Here is a 12,985-nt window from a genome sequence, read left to right as displayed (position 1 = left end):
AATTTCCAAGTCTCGTCAGCTTTTGTCTGACGCAACAATTCCTCACAGCAAGGGAACAAAAACTGCTGTTAAGAGAACCCTGAATCTGTTGAAAAATCATCCTCAAATTCTAACAGCTCTGATGATGAGAACTATACTGATGTTAATTCAGATTCTTTCTATGTTGATTCTGACGATTCAGATTATTCCCCTGCTGTTAAAAAGCATAAAAAATGTCCAAAAAATTAAAAGATTTTATTGAGGAGGATATAGAATTTACTGATTGTTTAGGTATTCCCAGATTCAATCCTGATGAATTGCATCACCCTCGCTCCGCTGAATGGTGCCCCACTATTGGTGTTGCAAAATTTATTGATTATCAACTTAGAAAACCCTTAAAGAAGCAGACCCACAATAAAATGAGAGCGGAGTGTCCTCGCCCTTTACTCCCCAAAAATGCCTCTATTACCCCTGAGGTTGACCCCAAAATTCTAAAGTTCATTGGTGCTCCGAGTTGCAAAGTGACGAAAGGTATTGACAGATCATGGAAGATCTGTCAAGATAAATTACTTGACTCTGTAGGACCTTTAACCAAATTATTTGAATTGTCTGAGCAAGGAGTGGCGGAAAATTCCCCTCTTGACCCTTATGTTGTAAGAGAATGGGTCCAAAGACTACTATGTTTTGTAGGTAATACTAATTTGGCCATGACCCTAGAAAGACGGCGCAATATCTTGCGCAAAATTGACCCAAAAATTTCCGACTTTGCTTCCAATAATATGTCTCCTGACGATAATGGTCTGTTATTTGGTGATTCTTATCTAAAGGAATGAAACCAGTATTTAAATACTTTTTCAAATCTTAACAAAGTAAAAACCTCTGTTAAGAAGATTTTCTATCCCAACCAAAGTTTCTCTGACAGGGCCGGGAGAGGCAGAGGCCACTTTCCCGGCCATCAGCCATACTTATCCAGGTCTCATTATTACCAGTCCCATCAACCCCATTATCCTGCCCAGTATCAATATCAGTTCAACAAACTTCCAAGAGCCATCAACCTCATCCTTCTTCCCAGCAAGAGGACGCCCTTGGAATCAAAGAAACTTCATGGGTAGAGCAAGAGCAAGACAAGCTCCAGGTAAAATTGTTAATTCCTTCTCAAATTCTTTCTTCCCAAGACAGAATTTGTGGCAGAATCGCCTTGTTTGCCCAAAATTGGATTTAAATCATTTCAGATCCTTGGGTCCTTCAAGCAGTGTCAGGGATTTACATAGAATTTATTTCCCAGCCTGTTCAAATAAAACTTCCTCAACCCATTCATTTTTCTCAAAAAGACAAAATTCTGGTCCAAAACGAAATTTCTTCCCTTTTTTCCAAAAAAGCATTTCTCCCCGTACTTCAACCTCTCAATATTTATTTAAGCAACTTATTTCTGGTCAAAAAGAAAAACAATCAGTTCAGACCAGTTATAAATCTGAAGTCCCTAAATGCTTATGTTGCATACCATCATTTCAAGATGGAAGGCATTCATTTACTAAGACAATGTTTGCGAGAAAACGATTGGCTAGTTCGTCTAGATCTCACAGACGCTTACTTAACTGTGCCAATCGCCCAAGAGCATTGGAAATTTCTAACTTTCCGCTGGGAGGATCAATTTTGGAATTTCACCTGTCTCCCCTTTGGTCTATCCTCTGCTCCTTGGATTTTCACCAAATTACTCAAACCTGTGATAGCTTGGTTAAGACTTTGGGGTGTTCGTCTAATAATTTATTTAGATGACATCCTTATTATGGACCAGAATTTTCTCTCTCTTCAAAATCATCTATCTTCCACAATTTCCCTATAGGAATCTCTAGGTTTCATTGTGAACAAACAAAAATCAATTCTTTCCCCTACCAAATCCTTAATTTTCTTGGGTTTCAAGATAGACACAATCCTTTCCACTTTGAGTCTTCCGTTAGACAAAGTGAAGAATATCAAGAAAGAAATTTCAAAAACTTTATCCAAAGATTCGGTTCCTATCAGGACTATAGCCAGAATAGTAGGTTTACTATCATCCTCTATTCAGGCTATATTCCCCGCTCCATTGCATTATCGCGAACTCCAGAGGTTGAAGATCCTTCATTTGAGAAAAGGTTTTTCTTACTCTCATTTGATTCCTATATCTTCAGAAGCCAAAGACGAACTTTCCTGGTGGCTTTCTCATTTAAAGGCCTGGAATGGGAGAGCCATTTTTGACAAGACTCCAGATTTCATCATTGAATCTGACGCCAGTCAGGCTGGGGAGCTCATTGCGGTCCTTCCATCACAGGTGGCAAATGGACTCTGGAAGAGAAACACTTTCATATAAATTGCTTTGAATTATTGGCTGGCTCGTTTGTAGTCAAGAGTTTTGCAAAGTCTTCTTCTCCAGTTTCTAGTCTCCTACGTATGGACAATATTTCTGCGGTGCAGTATCTCAATCGTTTGGGAGGCACCAAGTCCAGGGACTTGTCCAATGTCACCAAAGATTTTGTTCATCTTTGTTTGGACAGGAATATCTCAGTCAGAGCAGAATACATTCCAGGTCAATCGAATTCGGCTGCGGACTGGGGATCTCGTCATTTGACAGATTTCAGCAACTGGAGATTGGACAGGAGTCTTTTCCTCTCTCTCTAATTTATCAGGGGTCCATTTTGTTTGGATCTGTTTGCATCCAGGACCAATTTTCAGATTCTTCCTTATTTCAGCTGGCGTCCAGACCCAGAGGCGGCAGCCATAGATGCTTCCTTTTTCGATGATTCCGAAGACATTTTCAACTGTCCGCAGAGATCGCCTATGTTTAACGATTGTGACTCCTCTTTGGCCGACACAATCACAGTGTATCCCTCCCTCTTGGAGATGTCCATCAATCTTCCAATTCTACTTCCTTGTCTTCCCCATCTTCTCACAGATCCGGAAGGCAATTATCACGATCTAGTTCTCCAAGGTTCTCTTCTCCTGGTGGCATGGACGATCTCAGGGGACCCTGGACTCTCAGAGGCCTTTCGGATGGAGCAAGATCTCTCATTCAAGAGTCTTGGGCCCCAGGTACTCGTAGATGCTACTGTGCCGCTTGGTCTAAATGGACTAGCTGGTGCTTGCAGAGGAATCTGGATCCCTATTCTTCAGATTTAACTGATATTATTAATTACTTGTCTCATCTTTTTGATTCAGGTTTTGCTTATAGAACTATCAACGTTCATTGCTCAGCCATTTCTGCCAGACATAATTTGATTAATAACATTTCTGTAGGTAAACACCCTTTGGTATGTAGGGTTCTCAAGGCCATTAGATTGAAACGTCCTCCAGTCCCTAAACATGAATTTTTCTGGGACGTGGATCTGATTTTTTCTCTTTTCAAATCTTGGCCAGAAAATATTTCGTTATCTCTAAAACAACTTTCGGCTAAACTCGCTACTCTTCTTTGTCTAATTTCTTTCAGAAGAGTTTCTGATGTTAAGGCTTTAGATTGGAATTCTAAATATTTTTCTCCTGAAGGCGTTACCTTTTTTCTTTCCCGTAGAACTAAGACTCTTTCCACATCGATATTCTATCCTTATCTTCCTTCTGAGGGTTCCCTTTATGAATCTAGAACTTCACCTTTTAGAAAACCTTCTAATAATCAACTTCTGATTTCTTTTATTCCCCCTCATGCTCCTGTCACTTCTACTTCCATAGCGAGATGGGTTGAATGAGTTATGAAAGAAGCCGGGATTGATATTTCTTTCTCAGCTCATTCAGTTAGAGGTTCTGCTGCTTCAAAAGCCTTTTTAAAATCTGCTCCTCTCCAACAAATTTTGAATGCGGCAGATTGGTCTTCAGACTCTACGTTTAAGCAATTCTATTTCAGACCCATTCAACATGCCTCGCTTAACTTATTTTCTTAAATTGTTTTATTTTTATTAATGTGCTTTAAACTTGCAAAATATGAGTCTCTGATCTTGTAATAAAATTCAGATTATCCTAGTATTATGAAGGTATAATCTAGATTTTATTAAAGACACAGAGACGAGTATTTTCCCACCTCAATTATGTATGATACCCTCCCGTTTAAAGGATTATATATTATTATTAATATTTTTTGTTTTGACAGTTTCCATCTGAACGGAACCCTTTTCTTATGTCCGGATTTCTACCTTCTGTTCAAGAGGATTCCCACCTTTCAAACATCCCTAGACCAAGTTCATCTTCTGCAATCAATTTCTTCTCGACCAAGTTTCTCTCCAATCAAACCTACAGTTGTTATATATATGTTTTGATTTGTTGTTTAGGACATTTTGGATTCTTCATGGTTCTAAAAATGTTTCCCTTTGTGACCATCAGTCAAGAAAGAGGAGGTTTGGCTGCTTATTGGACAGTTTATGGACACTATTCCTTCTCTGATTGGTCACTTTTTTCTTGGAGTTATAATTTAGCTCTCTACTTAGCTACTTGTTGTGGTTCTTTAATTTCTATGTTGTTTTAATATCTTATGTTATGTTATTCTTGTACTTTTAAATGCTGCATTGGAGTAGTAAAGAAAGAGAATACAAAATACTTGTCTCTGTACCTTTAATAAAATCTAGATTATACCTTCATAATACTAGGATTATCGGAATTGTAGGCCCATGCTAGAAATAGAGCACAATCTGGTATAACAAGTGAATGGTAAAAAAGAATAACCAGAGAATGTTTAGCATAGCTGACATTTATTTAGCGCTCCTTATACTTTCAATGCACAGCATGGCCTTGCTAAACATCACTCAATTTAAAGTTGTGAGGTATGTATTACACTCAAGCGCAATTAATAAGTGTTGGAAAAAAGTTAGCTTGACTGAAAACCTGAAGTAAAGTATTAGAACGACAATAAAAGTTTATAAATACTCATGTATAATATAATTAAATAGTAGTAGTTCACTCATTAATAAATATTAAAAGTAAAAAATGTTTTTCAATAAAATAAATGTTCATAAAGTGTTTTAAATGGCCCTTATAGTAAAACAAAATTACATGCTCTAATCCATTAGACCATATAGTTTTAGGACTATAAGCCCTGCACTATTGTGTGTTTAACCTCTGCACTGCTGGTCCCAAGGGGAAAACGCTCTTGACCCTTTGTGGAGGGTTAAATGCACAGTAGTGCAGGTTCGCTAGTCTTAAAATTTAAATTAAGGTTAAAGCAAGTCATTGTTTGACTATAATGGCCCATTAAAGGGATATAGTATTTAAAAATTTAAAAAGGTGTTAGATTTGAAAGGGCTCAGAGGTGTGTCACAGTTTGTGTGTATATATATATATATATATATATATATATATATATATATATATGTATGTATGTGTGTGTATATATATATATATATATATATATATATTGATTGTGTGTGTATATGTGTGTGTGAATCTGGATGTATGTATCTTTGTGTGCACATACATACCCATGCATACACATATATAAATACACATATATATATTTCTAAATACTAAATTCTCTACCACATGAACTATTGAACTTCTGAATAGTATTTGTTAAATTGAATGATACATTCCAAATTTCGAATGTGGATATTCAATCTAATTCTAAACATTTAAAAACTAAAGTAACATTCGAAAACCGGAAATAACATTCAATTACCGAATTTTAATGAATTTTCGTTCCTATCATCATTCAATTGTCCAAAACAAATGTCCACAGGACTATTGGTTCTACCAAGCTAATTGCAGCTTCATCGTCTTCGTCCATCCCTAGTGTTGAAGTGCAGTAATGTACAATAATAGTTAACCCTACAATATCTACTTACAGAAAGCTTCTCAAACGTTGCTACATCACCACTGGCTGTGGCATTAAGGTTGCTCTCCTTAGCAGTTTCCACTGGTTTGTCTTCTGGCCACTGCTTCTCCTGTTCTTTAACAAACTCAGGGCTATGAAACAGGTCTGAAAGTTTCATGCGAGATTTCTTTTTTGGAAAAAAAATAAGTGAAAAAAGGTCTGTTTTAGCCTAATGGTTGTAAAAAAAAAGTGATGTAGTGCATTGAAGTCATCTTTAAAGATTTTAAAAACATAACAATTAGTTTAAAAATAATTTTAAAATATCTTGTCTAATGTTTAATGTTTAGGGATTGTGTTGTATTTCACTGAACTTTTAAACATCTACTTCTGTCTGTTTTCCCCATAGAGAACTGTGATCTTTTGTTTACAGCTATCCCTAAAGGATTGTATATTTTCTTGCAATTCATGATCGGAATTTAAGTGCAATTAAACTGTTATATCGACTTATATGTGTTTGCTCCTTACTTATAGTCACATTATATAGTAAATTGATCTCCCTTTTAAATGATCCATTTTACCTGCTGGAGTGTATTAAATTGTTTACAAATAGCTCTTTTACCTTTATTTTTTCATTTGAAATTGCTGCTTGTGCTTTGTAAAACCACCACCTACACTGGAGATAGGAATACTATAGTATTATCTGTGAAAAAGCTATGTAACCAAAAGGCAGTATCAGAAATCAAACTCCCACTTGGAATTAACGCTTATCATCTACTTGAGGTTTCCATGCGTTTTTAAAATAAAAAAATAAACCTAAGTGTGAAATGTCCTATTTATTTAATATCCTGCAGCTGGTAGTCTTTGGAAACATATTAATGGGAAACCAATTTTACAGTACAGTTTGAAATGTACTATTTGTGTGTGTGTCTTTGTATGCATGTGTCTGTGTTTTTATGCATGTGTATGTAGTCTGTGTGTGTTTATATGCATATGTATGTATGTAGTCTGTGGGTGTTTGTATTTGTGTCTCTGCATGTTTATGCATGTGCATGCGTGTGTGTCTGTGCATGTGTGTGTCTGTGTTTGTGTGTTTGTATGCATGTGTCTGTGTTTTTGCATTTGTGTGCCTGTGTGTTTGCAGTCTGTGGGTGTTTGTATGTGTGTGTCTGTGTGTTTTGTTGCATGTGTGTGTCTGTGTGTGCATTTGTGTGTCCGTGTTTATGCATGTGTGTGTATGTAGTCTGTGTGTGTCTGTGTGTGTGTTTGTATGCCTGTGTGTGTATGTAGCCTGTGTCTGTGTGTTTATACATGTGTGTATGTAGTCTGTGTGTGTTTATGCATGTGTCTGTGTGTTTTTGCATGTGTATGTTTGTGTTTGTTTATATTCATCTGTATGTAGTCTGTGGGTGTTTGTATTTGTGTGTCTGTATGTTTATGCATGTGCATGCGTGTGTGTCTGTGCATGTGTGTGTCTGTATGCATGTATCTGTGTTTCTTTCATGTAATTAGCAAGAGTCCATGAGCTAGTGACGTATGGGATATACATTCCTACCAGGAGGGGCAAAGTTTCCCAAACCTCAAAATGCCTATAAATACACCCCTCACCACACCCACAATTCAGTTTTACAAACTTTGCCTCCGATGGAGGTGGTGAAGTAAGTTTGTGCTAGATTCTACGTTGATATGCGCTCCGCAGCAAGTTGGAGCCCGGTTTTCCTCTCAGCGTGCAGTGAATGTCAGAGGGATGTGAGGAGAGTATTGCCTATTTGAATGCAGTGATCTCCTTCTACGGGGTCTATTTCATAGGTTCTCTGTTATCGGTCGTAGAGATTCATCTCTTACCTCCCTTTTCAGATCGACGATATACTCTTATATATACCATTACCTCTGCTGATTCTCGTTTCAGTACTGGTTTGGCTTTCTACAAACATGTAGATGAGTGTCCTGGGGTAAGTAAATCTTATTTTCTGTGACACTCTAAGCTATGGTTGGGCACTTTGTTTATAAAGTTCTAAATATATGTATTCAAACATTTATTTGCCTTGACTCAGAATGTTCAACTTTCCTTATTTTTCAGACAGTCAGTTTCATATTTGGGATAATGCATTTGATTTAATCATTTTTTCTTACCTTCAAAAAATTTGACTTTTTTTCCCTGTGGGCTGTTAGGCTCGCGGGGGCTGAAAATGCTTCATTTTATTGCGTCATTCTTGGCGCTGACTTTTTTGGCGCAAAAATTATTTTCCGTTTCCGGCGTCATACGTGTCGCCGGAAGTTGCGTCATTTTTTGACGTTATTTTGCGCCAAAAATGTCGGCGTTCCGGGTGTGGCGTCATTTTTGGCGCCAAATAATGTGGGCGTCTTATTTGGCGCTAAAAAATATGGGCGTCGCTTTTGTCTCCACATTATTTAAGTCTCATTTTTCATTGCTTCTGGTTGCTAGAAGCTTGTTCTTTGGCATTTTTTCCCATTCCTGAAACTGTCATTTAAGGAATTTGATCAATTTTGCTTTATATGTTGTTTTTTCTCTTACATATTGCAAGATGTCTCACGTTGCATCTGAGTCAGAAGATACTACAGGAAAATCGCTGTCTAGTGCTGGATCTACCAAAGCTAAGTGTATCTGCTGTAAACTTTTGGTAGCTATTCCTCCAGCTGTTGTTTGTATTGATTGTCATGACAAACTTGTTAATGCAGATAATATTTCCTTTAGTAAAGTACCATTGCCTGTTGCAGTTCCTTCAACATCTAAGGTGCAGAATGTTCCTGATAACATAAGAGATTTTGTTTCTGAATCCATAAAGAAGGCTATGTCTGTTATTTCTCCTTCTAGTAAACGTAAAAAATCTTTTAAAACTTCTCTCCCTACAGATGAATTTTTAAATGAACATCATCATTCTGATTCTGATGACTCTTCTGGTTCAGAGGATTCTGTCTCAGAGGTTGATGCTGATAAATCTTCATATTTATTTAAAATGGAATTTATTCGTTCTTTACTTAAAGAAGTTCTAATTGCTTTACAAATAGAGGATTCTGGTCCTCTTGATACTAATTCTAAACGTTTGGATAAGGTATTTAAATCTCCTGTGGTTATTCCAGAAGTTTTTCCTGTTCCTAATGCTATTTCTGCAGTAATTTCCAAAGAATGGGATAAATTGGGTAATTCATTTACTCCTTCTAAACGTTTTAAGCAATTATATCCTGTGCCGTCTGACAGATTAGAATTTTGGGACAAAATCCCTAAAGTTGATGGGGCTATTTCTACCCTTGCTAAACGTACTACTATTCCTACGTCAGATGGTACTTCGTTTAAGGATCCTTTAGATAGGAAAATTGAATCCTTTCTAAGAAAAGCTTATCTGTGTTCAGGTAATCTTCTTAGACCTGCTATATCTTTGGCTGATGTTGCTGCAGCTTCAACTTTTTGGTTGGAAACTTTAGCGCAACAAGTAACACATCATGATTCTCATGATATTATTATTCTTCTTCAGCATGCTAATAATTTTATCTGTGATGCCATCTTTGATATTATCAGAGTTGATGTCAGGTTTATGTCTCTAGCTATTTTAGCTAGAAGAGCTTTATGGCTTAAGACTTGGAATGCTGATATGGCTTCTAAATCAACTCTACTTTCCATTTCTTTCCAGGGTAACAAATTATTTGGTTCTCAGTTGGATTCTATTATTTCAACTGTTACTGGTGGGAAAGGAACTTTTTTACCACAGGATAAAAAATCTAAGGGTAAAAACAGGGCTAATAATCGTTTTCGTTCCTTTCGTTTCAACAAAGAACAAAAGTCTGATCCTTCATCCTCAGGAGCAGTTTCAGTTTGGAAACCATCTCCAATCTGGAATAAATCCAAGCCAGCCAGAAAGGCAAAGCCTGCTTCTAAGTCCACATGAAGGTGCGGCCCTCATTCCAGCTCAGCTGGTAGGGGGCAGGTTACGTTTTTTCAAAGACATTTGGATCAATTCTGTTCACAATCTTTGGATTCAGAACATTGTTTCAGAAGGGTACAGAATTGGTTTCAAGATGAGACCTCCTGCAAAGAGATTTTTTCTTTCCCGTGTCCCAGTAAATCCAGTAAAAGCTCAAGCATTTCTGAATTGTGTTTCAGATCTAGAGTTGACTGGAGTAATTATGCCAGTTCCAGTTCAGGAACAGGGGATGGGGTTTTATTCAAATCTCTTCTTTGTACCAAAGAAGGAGAATTCCTTCAGACCAGTTCTGGATCTAAAAATATTGAATCGTTATGTAAGGATACCAACGTTCAAGATGGTAACTGTAAGGACTATCTTGCCTTTTGTTCAGCAACGGAATTTTATGTCCACAATAGATTTACAGGATGCATATCTGCATATTCCGATTCATCCAGATCATTATCGGTTCCTGAGATTCTCTTTTCTGGACAAGCATTACCAGTTTGTGGCTCTGCCGTTTGGCCTAGCTACAGCTCCAAGAATTTTTACAAAGGTTCTCAGTGCCCTTCTGTCTGTAATCAGAGAACAGGGTATTGTGGTATTTCCTTATTTGGACGATATCTTGGTACTTGCTCAGTCTTTACATTTAGCAGAATTTCATACGAATCGACTTGTGTTGTTTCTTCAAGATCATGGTTGGAGGATCAATTTACCAAAAAGTTCATTGATTCCTAGGACAAGGGTAACCTTTCTGGGTTTCCAGATAGATTCAGTGTCCATGACTCTGTCTTTAACAGACAAGAGACGTCTAAAACTGATTGCAGCTTGTCGAAACCTTCAGTCACAATCATTCCCTTCGGTAGCCTTATGCATGGAAATTCTAGGTCTTATGACTGCTGCATCGGACGCGATCCCCTTTGCTCGTTTTCACATGCGACCTCTTCAGCTTTGTATGCTGAATCAATGGTGCAAGGATTACACAAAGATATCTCAATTAATATCTTTAAAACCGATTGTTCGACACTCTCTAACGTGGTGGACAGATCACCATCGTTTAATTCAGGGGGTTTCTTTTGTGCTTCCGACCTGGACTGTAATTTCAACAGATGCAAGTCTCACAGGTTGGGGAGCTGTGTGGGGATCTCTGACGGCACAAGGAGTTTGGGAATCTCAGGAGGTGAGATTACCAATCAATATTTTGGAACTCCGTGCAATTTTCAGAGCTCTTCAGTTTTGGCCTCTTCTGAAGAGAGAATCGTTCATTTGTTTTCAGACAGACAATGTCACAACTGTGGCATACATCAATCATCAAGGAGGAACTCACAGTCCTCTGGCTATGAAAGAAGTATCTCGAATTTTGGTTTGGACGGAATCCAGCTCCTGTCTAATCTCTGCGGTTCATATCCCAGGTGTAGACAATTGGGAAGCGGATTATCTCAGTCGCCAAACGTTGCATCCGGGCGAATGGTCTCTTCACCCAGAGGTATTTCTTCAGATTGTTCACATGTGGGAACTTCCAGAAATAGATTTGATGGCATCCCATCTAAACAAGAAACTTCCCAGGTATCTGTCCAGATCCCGGGATCCTCAGGCGGAGGCAGTGGATGCATTATCTCTTCCTTGGAAGTATCATCCTGCCTATATCTTTCCGCCTCTAGTTCTTCTTCCAAGAGTAATCTCCAAGATTCTGAAGGAATGCTCGTTTGTTCTGCTGGTAGCTCCGGCATGGCCTCACAGGTTTTGGTATGCGGATCTTGTCCGGATGGCCTCTTGCCAACCGTGGACTCTTCCGTTAAGACCAGACCTTCTGTCACAAGGTCCTTTTTTCCATCAGGATCTGAAATCCTTAAATTTAAAGGTATGGAGATTGAACGCTTGATTCTTCGTCAAAGAGGTTTCTCTGACTCTGTGATTAATACTATGTTACAGGCTCGTAAATCTGTATCTAGAGAGATATATTATAGAGTCTGGAAGACTTATATTTCTTGGTGTATTTCTCATCATTTTTCTTGGCATTCTTTTAGAATTCCGAGAATTTTACAGTTTCTTCAGGATGGTTTAGATAAAGGTTTGTCCGCAAGTTCCTTGAAAGGACAAATCTCTGCTCTTTCTGTTATTTTTCACAGAAAGATTGCTATTCTTCCTGATATTCATTGTTTTGTACAAGCTTTGGTTCGTATAAAACCTGTCATTAAGTCAATTTCTCCTCCTTGGAGTTTGAATTTGGTTCTGGGGGCTCTTCAAGCTCCTCCGTTTGAACCTATGCATTCATTGGACATTAAATTACTTTCTTGGAAAGTTTTGTTCCTTTTGGCCATCTCTTCTGCCAGAAGAGTTTCTGAATTATCTGCTCTTTCTTGTGAGTCTCCTTTTCTGATTTTTCATCAGGATAAGGCGGTGTTGCGAACTTCTTTTGAATTTTTACCTAAAGTTGTGAATTCCAACAACATTAGTAGAGAAATTGTGGTTCCTTCATTATGTCCTAATCCTAAGAATTCTAAGGAGAAATCGTTGCATTCTTTGGATGTTGTTAGAGCTTTGAAATATTATGTTGAAGCTACTAAATCTTTCCGAAAGACTTCTAGTCTATTTGTTATCTTTTCCGGTTCTAGAAAAGGCCAGAAAGCTTCTGCCATTTCTTTGGCATCTTGGTTGAAATCTTTAATTCATCTTGCCTATGTTGAGTCGGGTAAAACTCCGCCTCAGAGAATTACAGCTCATTCTACTAGGTCAGTTTGTACTTCTTGGGCGTTTAGGAATGAAGCTTCGGTTGATCAGATTTGCAAAGCAGCAACTTGGTCCTCTTTGCATACTTTTACTAAATTCTACCATTTTGATGTATTTTCTTCTTCTGAAGCAGTTTTTGGTAGAAAAGTACTTCAGGCAGCGGTTTCAGTTTGAATCTTCTGCTTATGTTTTTCGTTAAACTTTATTTTGGGTGTGGATTATTTTCAGCAGGAATTGGCTGTCTTTATTTTTTCCCTCCCTCTCTAGTGACTCTTGTGTGGAAAGATCCACATCTTGGGTAATCATTATCCCATACGTCACTAGCTCATGGACTCTTGCTAATTACATGAAAGAAAACATAATTTATGTAAGAACTTACCTGATAAATTCATTTCTTTCATATTAGCAAGAGTCCATGAGGCCCGCCCTTTTTTTGTGGTGGTTATGATTTTTTATAAAGCACAATTATTCCAATTCCTTATTTTATATGCTTTCGCACTTTTTTATCACCCCACTTCTTGGCTATTCGCTAAACTGAATTGTGGGTGTGGGGAGGGGTGTATTTATAGGCATTTTGAGGTTTGGGAAACTTTGC

Source organism: Bombina bombina, chromosome 9, assembly GCF_027579735.1.
Source record: "Bombina bombina isolate aBomBom1 chromosome 9, aBomBom1.pri, whole genome shotgun sequence".
Taxonomy (NCBI): Eukaryota; Metazoa; Chordata; class Amphibia; order Anura; family Bombinatoridae; genus Bombina; species Bombina bombina.
Note: the sequence above shows the minus strand (reverse complement) of the source record.